Source organism: Sorex fumeus, unplaced genomic scaffold (genome assembly GCF_029834395.1).
Source record: "Sorex fumeus unplaced genomic scaffold, SorFum_2.1 ptg000131l, whole genome shotgun sequence".
NCBI lineage: Eukaryota > Metazoa > Chordata > Mammalia > Eulipotyphla > Soricidae > Sorex > Sorex fumeus.
The window spans coordinates 23,345,611-23,358,251 of NW_026606188.1; positions in this window are offsets into that span (position 1 = coordinate 23,345,611).

A 12,641-nucleotide genomic window follows, 5' to 3' on the forward strand; every position below is an offset into this window, starting at 1 on the left:
CACAAAAGCAACCAGACTCAAAGGCCCTTCACACAACCAGGTTCTTTAGCCTGCTTGGAGCACTTTAACCAAAATGAAAACCAAAAGGGAGACCAAAGGGGAAGATTCCTTTCACACCCCCCTGTAAAGACTGTTAGGAGGTTCTTCTCAGCAAGACACCACGGGGTCTTGCCCAGCAAGACACTCGCGGGGATCTGGAGATTACTTCTCCTTCTGCAGAGCCCCTCATCTGGGTTTCTGCCTGTGGTGTGGTATACTTTGCTCCAGAAGCTCAAGGGTGAGATCTTCAGGGCTGAGCTGCAGAAGAAGAACAAAGGGGGCAATCCCCCACCCCCAACCCAAGGACCAAGATAACCTTGTTTTGTAAGCTCTGGAAAGTCACTCACAGTAATTCCATAGTAACCCAGGAGGACCATGAAGGAAGTTGTGTAGTGGGTAGGGGACAAAAACACTGCTTGGTGTTCTAGTTTCTTTCTGTATGCACGGGAGAGGGTGGGTTGACAAGGAGACTCGCAGGGTTTGCCAGAGGCTCAAGTAAGTACACAGGCTCCAAAGGAGCTCAGAAGATTTCAAGAGTCAGTGTCTGTGTGCTCAGCTTCCCCCTAAATCTAAAGTACTCAAAGGGCACCTACAATGCTTGATTTCCTTATTTTCCCCCCTTTATTTCATTTTTTTGGGCTGGAGCAATGTTTGCCTTGCATGCGACCGACCCTGGTTCAATTCCTCTGTCCCTCTTGGAGAGCCCGCAAGCTACCAAGAGTATCCCACCCACCTGGTAGGCCATCCATGACATATTCGGTATGCCAAAAACAGTAACAATATAACAGGCCTCATTCCCCTGACCCTGAAAGAGCCTCCAATATGGCAGCATTGGCAATGTGAAGTAAGGAGAGGCTGCTAAATTCTCAGGACTGGGACGAATGGAGATACTACTGGTGCCCACTCAAGCAAACCAATGAACAACGGAACGACAGTGATACAGTGATGTCTTCTTGGATTGACTTTATCATTATATAATCTCTCTCTCTCTCTCTCTCTCTCTCGCACTACCTTTTTTAGTTGGAAGAAATTTTATTTCATGTAAGTCTAGCTGTGCCTTTTATACAGTTCCCATTCGATCTCTAGCTCTTCACTTGAAGCCTATGTTGGTCTTTAGAAGTGAAGTGGCTATTCTTAAGACAGCACATAGTCGGATTCTTTGGGGCATGGAGGAGGAACATACCTAGATATGCTTAGGGGCTTCTCCCTACTCTGTGCTCAGAGGTTGCTTCTGATACTCTTCTGGGAACAATGTGGTACCTGGGAGAAGTAGCTGCCCACATGCAAAGCCCACACTGGGCCCATTGACCTGTCTCTGTAGCCCACTGAACTATCTCAATGGCTCGTTTCATATTTTAATCTAGATAGTCACCCTGTGCCCTTTGCTGCTTTGGCTTATACTTAGGGTATCTATTGATACATGAGGGCTTGCTATTGCTTATCGTCTGTATTCAGGTCATTCTATACTTCCATAGTATTATTCTTTTGTGGGTTTATTTGTTTTTGGGGGGCACTCTTGGCTGTGCTCAGGAACCACTTTTGGTGGGGCTCAGGGGGCAATATGGAATGAAGGAGATTAAATACAAGTTGACTGCATGCAAGGCAAGAGCCCTACCTCTTGTATTATCTCTCCAGTCACACAAATCCCCTTTCAATGCTGTGACATCATTCCCAAATTAAAGGATCTATAGTCATTCTTCTTACTATTTCATTTAGGGGGGGAGAGGCCACACTCAGTAGTGCTCAGGGTTTACTCCTGGCAGAGTGCAGGGACCATACATATGTGGTACTGGAAATCAAATTTGGGTCAATTGCATCCTGACTCTCTGTGCTATCTCTCCAGCATCAAAATCTAGCTCTGTAGGTTAGGGGGTTCCAGGTAACAATAGCAGTGCTCAGGGGCTACTCCTGGCTCTTTTCTCAGCAGTCATTCCTGGTAGTGCTCAGGGAACTATCTGTGGTGTCTGCAATTAAAGTAAGACTGACCACATGTAAGGCAAAAGCCTTACCCCCTGTACTATCTCTCCCATCCCAAACCTACTTTCTTTAGCAAACAAACAAAAAATGCTCCCCAATAACACTGAAGGACACTACAGCCCTGTGCCTTGTACTCCACCAATACTACAACCTGCCTTGGATGGTGTATTGCTCACATCAGAAAACACTGTATTAGAATATACAAAACTACTGGGATAGCAAAGGGAAAGTTCCCAATCTTTTCGTTATTTTGGGGTTACTCCCAGTGGTGCTCAGGACTTACCCCGACTCTGTACTGAAGGGTCACACCTGATGGTGACAGGAGAATGGGCCAGTGGGAGTATAGAGTGCCTGCCTCCCTTCAAATGTTGAGGCCGCAAGTTCAGTTCCCAGCACTAATCCACACCTACAGTCTTTAGCACTCTCCAACCAAGTGTGTGTAAGTACCCCACTAATGTGTGAGACCTCTGGTAAACTGTACAACTGCGCCTGTGAGCACTGCAGGCAAGCACACATAACTGGCAAGCATCACTACCATGAGTGAGACCCTGCAGCCAAGCATGTGGGCAACTGGGGCTTGCAGCTACAAAAAAAAAGGATGGGAAAGGGGGAAACAAAGTAAGAGAGCATTGACTTTTGGGGTTGGGATAGTACAGCAGGGAGGGTGTTTGTCTTGTGTGCTGCTGGCCTGGGTTGGATCCCTGGCATTTCATGTGATCCCCCAGCACCACCAGAAGTGATTCCTGAATGCAGAGCCAAGAGTAACCCCTAAGCATTGTTGGATGTGACCCAAAAAAGACCCCTGCCCACCAAAACCAAAAGTATTGACTTTTTATAAAGATGTGCAATGGATGCTATTTTGAGGATATTACTAAACAATAACATTTTAGTTTTATTATTATTATTACTTGGTTTGGGGGTCATACCTGTTGGTGCTCAGGACTTACTCCTAGCTCTGTGCTCAAGCATCAGTCCCAGCAGTGCTCAAGGGACCATATGCAGAACTGGGGACTGAACTGGGGTCAGCCACATGCAAGACAAGCTCCTTAACTCTTATACTATTTCTCCGGCCCACATTTTTAAACAATGAGATCCTATCACTGAAAATAATTTTAAAGAATTTTCAATTTATGGGGGTTTTGCTGTTGTTGTTCTTGTTACCAAAAAAGAATGCATGACAGAGTGATCGATAACATGCCTCTCTGTACGCAAATCCAGCAGAGTTAATTTTAGAGGCCGAATAGGCTGTATTAAATGACTCATAAGCTGGGAAGCATGTCATCTCTCGAGAAGTCACTGCCAGAAATTGGATAAGATGGAAGGTTTTTATAGCCAGAAAAAAGAATGGAATAAAGTTATTAGCAAGAGAAAAAGACTATTTCAGGCAGATTCACCTGCCCTTCCATGTGCCAAGGAGTATTATATCATGCCATTACCTCACTAGGGCTGACCAGGACTGACCAGGAAACTCCAGATTGATTGGTTTAAAGTTCCATTCGAGGGAGATGCTGAAACTGCACTTGGGTTAGTTATTAAATGCCAGTGGGGGTTGGCATGACATATTTCATTCGATTCTGTTTCTCTTTTTCCCCCTAACACTTCTAATCACTGAGAAAATCTAATCATATGGAAGCAGAATAGAAATAGGATTTCAAAACAAAAGGAAGTGATGTAAAATTTCTAACAAGATAATCAGGAATTTGCTTAATCAATTATAGTCATGTCAAATTTTTCTATTTCTCAGATTCAGTTAAAAAGGTGGTTTCTGGGCTGGAGAAGTAGTTTAAAGGTTAAGGTGCTTGCCTGGTGTGTGGCTCTGCCAAGACCTTGGGTTGAATCCTGGGACCTCATATGGTCCCTGGAGCACTATTAGAGACCCCTGAGCATAGACTCAGGTGTGGCCCCCACACACACAGCCAGGTGTGGCTCTTGAATACTGCGGGGTGTGACTAGAATAAAAGGTTCCTGGAGTCAGAGAAATTACTGACTGAGACTAGAACGCATGCTCTGCTTCAGGGAGTTCAGGAGCAACCCCCAGCACCACCCCGTTCCATAAACAGCAATGGGGGAGCAATCGGCCCAAGCAGGAATGGCCTCTGGCATTGCTGAGTTTGACACACAGACAAAATAAACAGACTGATTTCTTGGGGCAGAAGAAATAGCTCCTAGGGCCGAGCATGCGCCTTGCAGCTGAGAGCCCCAATACTGCATGCTTCCTGGAGCACAGGCTGGTGTGTCCCTGAGCACAGTGGGCCCAAGCAGCATCACACACAGGCCCCACACACCAAACCAGCTGTCCTGCACAGCCAGATCACGTAGCACCAGGAATGACCCAGGGCCCCTAGGGATCGCTCTGGAGCTGCCACTCACAAAAGACAAAAAAGAGTGGAGGTCAGAGAGATAGTACAAGATAAGGCACTTGCACAGAGTGACCTGGATTTTATCGCCAGCACTGTGTATTAGCCCCCCAAGTTCAGCCAGGAGTGACCCCTAAGCACAGAGTCCGCAGTAAGTCCTGAGCACAAGGCTGTGCCTTCTCCCCAAAATAAAATAAAATTTAAAGAAAAGAAATAATCAGAAGGGTGCTTTCTTAGCCTTATTGTTCAATATGAATAAAAATTATTTATTATATTGTATAATTCTTTAAGTTTAAAGTGTTAGATATCACCTAAAAATGTACAAATGGATTCCCAACTCTGTTTGGGGATGGGAGTACACCTGGTGGTGTTCAGGTGTTACTCCTGGCTCTGTGCTCAGAAACCACTCTTGGCGAACTCAGGAGGCAGTATGGGGTGTTGGGGTCCAAACCAGGTCTGCCGCGTGCATGGCAAGAGCTCTACTCACTGTACTATCTCTCTGGCCCAGGTTTTCAACTCTTTTAGAAAGACGTAGGAGCAAAATGTTTGAAGACTAAGTAGGTCTTGGTTCTAAGAGGAAGCCTGTAGGACTGACTCAGTCCCATTTCAAGATCGCCAGAGCACAACCAGACCCAGCGACTATTTCCTCTTTGACTGCTCCCACCCCCATTCCTAGCAAACAGCTCATCCCGGAGCCTTTCAACCTCAGGAGGGGCCTGACTCAGTCAAGCAATAACTGTCCCCTTGGGCCTCCATTTCCTAACAAGAAATGAGGATTGTATGTTCTGGTTCTTCTTTTCCTACCACCTTTCCTGCTCCCACCACTATTTTTCATTTATGTCACTTTAAAACTGTTTGGCAACTGAAACCATTATAGTTTGCTTGAACACTGAGAAGACAAGGGAGAAAGAAACAGAGATGGCTTGTCAGATGTCAAACATCATTTTACTGGTCACTTGCACGGGATGAGAATCTGGGTCTGGCTCTAATGATGGCTAAAGGGTGGTATTTTACCCACCCATTTTTAATTTCAGGCCAGTGATCCAACTTCTTAAAGAATCTTAGGATAGTTCTTAATATAGGTTCCTGACATATACCCTGATAACAGTCCATCATTTCATGGGTTTCCACTAAGAACCTGTTCAAAAGCATTTTTAACCAGAATCAGGGGCCTCACTTTATACATAAAATCTCAAGTTCTTCTCCTAAAGCTGAACTCTACTGATGACAAAACAGTAGGTATATGCTTAACCCTCCACTGCGTCTCATTTCTCATTAAATTCTAAAAGAAAAAAAAATCGTTTTGAAAAATCTGGCACCTAGAAAGAATATAAGAGATCAGGGGTGGGGGTGGGGTGAGGATGGTAAGGTGTTTGTCTTTCAAGTAGCTTACCCAGGTTCAATCCCAGAGCACCTCCAGGAGTGTATCCTAAGTGCTGGGTGTGACCCAAAAACAAAAACAAAAATCTTACACTGATCTTGGAAAAATTTTGGCTGCCACAGAGTTTCATTCCACCTCTTTGTTTATTTTTATTTATTTATTTTTATTTGTATTTATTGTTTGGTTTGGGGACCACATCAGTAGTGCTCAGGGCGTACTCTTGGCTCTATGCTCAGGGATCACTTTTGGCGGTGCTCAGGGAACCTTGTGGGATACCAGGGATCAAACCCAGGTCACCGCGTGCAAGGCAAGCACGCAGCCCACTGTACTATCTCTCCAGTCCTTCAATTCCAATCCTGGCCCCTTTAACCTACTGGCCACTCCATATTCTGATACCCAATTCTGGGGTCCCAAGGTGTAAAGTACAGATCGCTGAAGTTGAGTAGAGAGATGTGGGTGCACATCCAGCCAGAACAAGGTCCCTCACTCACACACGTGTGTGGGTACACCAAGATGGGGGTAGAAGGAGACTGAGAGGGGTAAGAAGAAGAATCATATGCAAGCAAAAGAGCAGACTGGGGTGGGGCTGGAGAGAACTGCCCCACGGAGAGGCCAAGCTCTCCCCAGCTGAAACAAGGTCAGAGACAGGTCAGAGATTGAAGGCTCAGAACACAGGAATGAACCAATTTAAACAATTCTCTGAAGAATTGTGTATATCTCTGGGGCTCTCTGCTCCTTTTGTTCGGCAGTTTGCTTATTGTTTCGAATTGTTCTAATTTTTATCTCCCTTTAATTTTTGCCATGCTCAGCCCTCTTTCCCCTAGATCTCAACTCCCTCGCCTTCCTGCCAAGCGACTAAGAGGTCACAGTGGATTCTCAGTTGGGGCTCAGGTTTTACTGCCTCCTGCCACCACTATCCCCGAGGTTCTACAGAGGGCTGAGTTTACCTACTTTGCATTTTATTCTTTTGGGGAGGGTTTTGGGGTTATACCTGGCAGTGCTCAGGTCTTACTAGTGGATTTGTGCTCATGAATCACTCCTGGCAGGCTAGGGGGATCATCTGGGGTGTTTGGGATGGAACCTGGGTCAGCCACACATCACATGCAAGGCAAGTGCCTGCCTGCTGGGCTATTACTCGACCCCTCCTCTCCAGTTTAAGCGAAGCTGTCTGTTCTGCCAGGCTCCTCAAATTTCTTTTCTTTTGCTTAGCATCACATCAACTCAGTGTAGGCCTGGCTGTCTTCTGGGAAATAGACTTAATGAATAAATGATATTTGTCTGGCAGGCTAAAACCTTTTGAAGCATTGAGAGCCACCCCTGAGAGCTATTTAACAGTGAAAAGGTTAGGGCTTTGCAATTTAATCTCCGATAACAAAATCTTAATCCAAAGGGGTCAACCCCCTTCAATAAACATGGAAGCAACGATGCCATTGTGTTGGAGAAGTGTCCGAAATGAAGGTCTGGAGGAGGCTTGGTCCGAAGGCCATGTGCCAGGCTTTTCCTCTGGAGCGAGAGCTCCTGCCAGGCTGGCACAAAGAGGAGGAAGGAGAAAAGAACAAATACAGGCCCTGTTCTCTGCAAGCTCATCATCAAAGGGCTTGACAGGAGTGTGTCATGCTCGGAAAAGAAAGAGACCCACCTCAGACAGATCTAAGGAAGTCTCAGTGTTAAATATCTCGACGCCTGAAGGGAAGTTCTCTCTTCAGCAGCAGCTAATGCGAGGTTCGTTGAGAGTAGTGGACCAAGGAATATTTCGGGGTGCTCTGCATAATGCTCACCTATTTCTTCCACGAAGCCTCCAAACTTTGCTTCCCTCTGACTCTGCAGACCAGAGAAATTGCCTAAAATTCTTTGATCCTATATATGATAACCTTCCACCTCCTGGACTGCAAAATAGTAATGGCCAAAAGTGTATGTGGGGAGGGGGGGAGAGAGGAGAGAGAGAGAGAGAGAGAGAGAGAGAGAGAGAGAAAGAGAGAGAATAAAAGTCTCTGCCATAGAGGCAAGCTGGGGTCAGGGGGTGGCAGGAGGGAAACTGGGGACAACTGTCCACTGGTGGGGGGCGGGTGTTGGAATACTGTATGACTGAAACCCAAATCATGGCAGGGACAACTTTGTAACTATTTATCTCATAGTGGTTTAATAAAAAAAAATTTTAAATAAAATACAAAATTTTCAAATTAATTCATCAATTAATAGTCTTCTAATCCCTGTCACTCCTCCCTTCGCCTTGGAGATCGTCTAGAGTCATGCGCGAGACAGTGGGAACTCTGACTGTTCCCCCTCTCCCCACAACGGAGCACTGCACCAGCTCCCACAAGCATCTTTGTTTTTCTGGGCTTACCCACACCTTTATCTCCATTCTCTTTCTGGAATGTCCCCTTGTCCTCACCCCACCCCCAATGCCACGCCTCCCTTTAGAAGTTTCCTGGGCTCCTCTCCTGAGTCACCAACTTCTTTCACCGGAAATTTAGCACTCTTATCATTTGCTACCTGGGGTTCAGGTCCTTTGTTAAAAATAAACAAAAAAAAAGAGATTTTAAACAGTTATCAGATTGTAAATTTCTTACAGATACGCACATTGTCAGACTCTGAATAGTTCCCTTAGTAAGCACCAATGCTTACATGCACTCAGGAAGTGACTGTGAACTGAATCTGAGCTGACTTTCCCCTTACGACCTCCATATTTATTCTCCTCACAGCCCTCCAAGTAAAACAACCATTTCCCCCCTATGTTACTGAGCAGAAGAGAGACTTGGAGAATAAGTCTAACTGGTGCAAAGAGGGTTAAGGGATATGGTGACAGAGGCCTCCATGGGAGCTTCTAGACCAAAGCAAATCTGGAGATGACTCTGCTTGTCAGTCTCCTGCCTGTTTAGTCTCCTTGACTCTCAATTATGGTGACAGCCTGGAATGGATTAAATCTTGGATAGAAACAAGTAGGTCTCTGGGCTCGCGCGAATGCAGTCTCTCAAGCGCTTTCCTGAGAGAGAATTTTTTTTTAAATGAGAAAGGACAAAGGAAGTTTAGCTACTAGAGACAGTTGCTGCAGGGTAAATTTATACACTGCTTTAAATTTCAATGTTTTTCTTCTCAGAAGATAGCCAGGACAGTTTGTCTCTGCTGTTTTCCATCATATAAATTGCTTTGCTTTGAAAGGCAAGTGGGGGTAAATATAGAAGCAGTATCTCTGATGTAATATTTCTGACCAGACCTGCACGTGTCCTTGACCTTGTCATTTAGAGGAAAGAGAAGGTGAGGAAACGTCTCCCTCCCTGCTACTATGTATAAGAGAATGTGACTTCCAGCCATTAGGCAGGACCAAGAAGAACAGGCAAGTCTTAAGATTAAAAATAAAGAAGTGACAGATGCTAGTGATTTGTCAGGTTTCCTGTGTTTGGCTGAGTCTGAGCAGGTGGGTGGTCACCAGAGCTTGTCCATCAGTGCCACGTGCCATGGTGCTGGGAGCCAGATGCACTGCCCAGACCCTACTCCTGATTCAACATCAAGTTCTGCCTGGCATGTTGTCAAAGTGATGTGCTGACAATGTTCTGGGGGTTACTGATCCCCATTCATCATCACTCTCTCCAAGCCTTTTCTAAAGTTATTTTTATCCTATATTTTATTTATTTATGTTTTGGGGACACACCCACCTATGCTCAGGGCTTACTCCTGACTCTGTATTCAGGAATCACTCCTGGCAGTGCTCAGGGAACCATATGGGCGGTGCGGGGGATGGAACCCAGGTTGGCCATGTGCAAGGCAGGCAAGTACCCTGCCTGCTGTAATATTGCTCCGGTCCCTCCTTTTAAAATAATAATGATAATAATTACAATAATAATAATAAGGCAACAGCTTAATGATAACAATAATGAAACTTTCATTTGAACAGGCCTGAAATACACTTCAGAATGGTAATTACAGTTCTCTGAGGTGAGGAGTCTCGATGGGAGCGCTGAGAGTCTCAGGGAGAATGGGACAGTCAGGCAGAGGAGAGAAGGCTCCAGACAGGGTCTTGTTCTATATGTCTCGTTACAGTTCATTATGTGGACTCTTTCGGAATGAGAGTGAGTTAGTGAGCTGCATGTGTAACTTTAAGTAAGGATGAAGGAAGGAGGGAAGGAAGGAAGGAAGGAAGGAAGGTGGGAAGGAAGGAAGGAAGGAAGGAAGGAAGGAAGGAAGGAAGGAAGGAAGGAAGGAAGGAAGGAGGGAGGGAGGGAGGGAGGGAGGGAGGGAAGGAAAGAAGGAAGGAAGGAAGGAAGGAAGGAAGGAAGGAAGGAAGGAAGGAAAAAAGGGTGAGGGAGGGAGGGAGGAAAGGAGGGACGAAATAACAGACTGAGAAGCAGATCGCCTTCTGCTCATTAAGTCATTTCAAGACTTATACATGAAATGACTTACACATATTTATACTCTAATTAACTCCCAAGTAAAACATCTTTTTCATCGTTTAGCTGTGATTATCTTCCACCCCTCCACCCCCCCTTTGGCTTTGGGACCAAACCTGACAGTGCTCAGGGCTTACTCCTGGCTCTATGCTTAGGGATCTCCTTATGGGAGACCATCTCTGGCTCCAAGAATCAAGCCAGGGTTGGCTGTGTGCAAGGCCAGCGCCCTACCCATTATGCTACTGCTTCAGCTGAAACTGCATATCTTATTTCTAGAGTCTATTTGGTTTGCAATGCGAACATTATATTATGTACCAAATACATACATTTAATTAATATATAAACTTGTCATGTTAGTCATATAACAATGACTAATATATACACGTGACTAATATACAACCTGTGTATTAATTTATCTATCTACTCCTAAATGGTTTTCTTTTTTGTTTGTTGTTTGTATGGGGGCCACAGTCAGTGGTTCTCAGGGCTTACTCTGGCTCTGTGCTCAGGGTGTCATTCCTGACGAGGCTCATCTGGTGTGCCTGGGATTGAACCTGGGTCAGCTCCATGAAAGGCATGCCTTACTTACCCCTATACTATCTCTCTGCCCCCCCCATCCCACTTTCTGGTTTTCTTGACATGGAAGAAATAAGAACACTGGGAAGGTAGTCCAGACATCAGGGGTGCCGCCTGGCACATGGAAGGCCCCGAGTTCAATCACCTCTATGCACTGCATGATTCTGGAGTTAATGTGCACAGGCCCTGGCAGACCTGAACACCTCTGGGCCTGAGTTGCACCATTTCACTGGGCATTGCATGGGTTCACCCAGTTATTCAAGGATCATCAAGAGTTGAAACACTGCTAATGGGTATCCCCTCCCACCACCCATATAAAATAATAAAGATTTTTGAAAAAAGAAAGAAGAGTATGTTGTAATGGTAGGTACCACTAATGTGCAGACCCACCCTATGTCTGCAGACCACTGGTCACATCACTGAGGCAGTGCTGTGCTAGGAGTGAACACACACACTCTCATAAAGCCGCCCCTCCCCCATGCCTGCCATAGGAGTGAACACACACACTGTCATAACGCCGCCCCTCTCCCCATGCCTTCCATAGGAGTGAACACACACACCCTCATAACACCGCCCCTTCCCCTCAGGCCTGCCATAGGCTAATTGCTCTATTAAAACTAGGACCCTTCATTTTTAATAGCGGGTAAAGCACTTGCTTTACTCTTTTAATGGCCTTGCACGTGGCCAACACAGGTTTGATCCCCAGCATCCCATATAATCCCCCAGAGCACAACCAGGAATAAAATTCCTGAGTGTAAAATCAGGAATAACCCTTCAGCACTACCAGGTGTGCCCCCCCAAAGAAATTTGAAAAAACAAACCTAGGATGCTTTTTCTTCTTCCCCAGTTAGAAAAGGCTAGATAGGTTCAACATGGAAGAATTTTTATTTGAGAGCATCCTATCTAGGGACATTAGACCTACAATACGTTGTTATTATTATTTCACCAATTTTCCTCATCTCAGAACAGATAAAATCCCACTCAGAATGTTGTTTGTATAATTAAGATTACAAATACAGGGCCAGAGAGAAAGTTCAATGGGTGGACCACATGCCTTGCATGCAGGAGACTCGGGTTCAACCTCCAACACTGCAGTTTCCTCGGTACCACTGGGAGCAAAACCTCCAAAGCTGGGAGTAACCCCTGAGCACTGCCAAGTGTGCCTCACCATCCCCACTTCCCCCCACCCCCCCAAAAAAATAAAAATAAAAGATTACAAAACTACTGAGTTGCAGAGCCAAGTGGCTTGGTAAGGCCTTTAAACTCTCACAAGTCTCTCTGACTTGTTTCTAAACACACTCAAGTAACTGGGGGAGAAACCACAGCTGGCTCCATGCTCAGGCCCAGCCTGATAGTGCCTGGGAGACCATATGTACTAGTGGGTTTCAAACATTCCTGTGACCATAGATGCATGCAATGCATGTGCCTTAACTTTTGTTCCATGTTTCCAGCCCGAAAACAGCTAATTTTAAAGTTAGCTATCTTCTTTTTTCTCTTCTCTTAATGTGCCTAGTTAAAAACTTTTGCTTTACACCTCGATGTGTCAAAAGCAACAAGCTTCAGAAATGCAAGACAACTTTTAAAAATCAAATAAACTTGGAGTCAAAGAGATAGTAGAGGGCTTAAGTTACTTGCATCACATCCCACAGACCCTGGTTTGGACCCTCAGCACCACGTATAGTTAGACCCAGAGCACGGTCAGGGGTCACTCCTGAGCAGAAAGCTAGAAAAAGTTCTTCACCACCACTGAGAATAGCCTTATCCTCACAACTGTAGCACAGTCCCGTAGCACTGTCCTCCCATTGTTCATAGATTTGCTCGAGTTGGCACCAGTAACGTTTCCATTGTGAGACTTGTTGTTACTGTTTTTGGCATTTGAATACGCCACGGGGAGCTTGCCAGTCTCTGCCATGCAGGTGGGATATT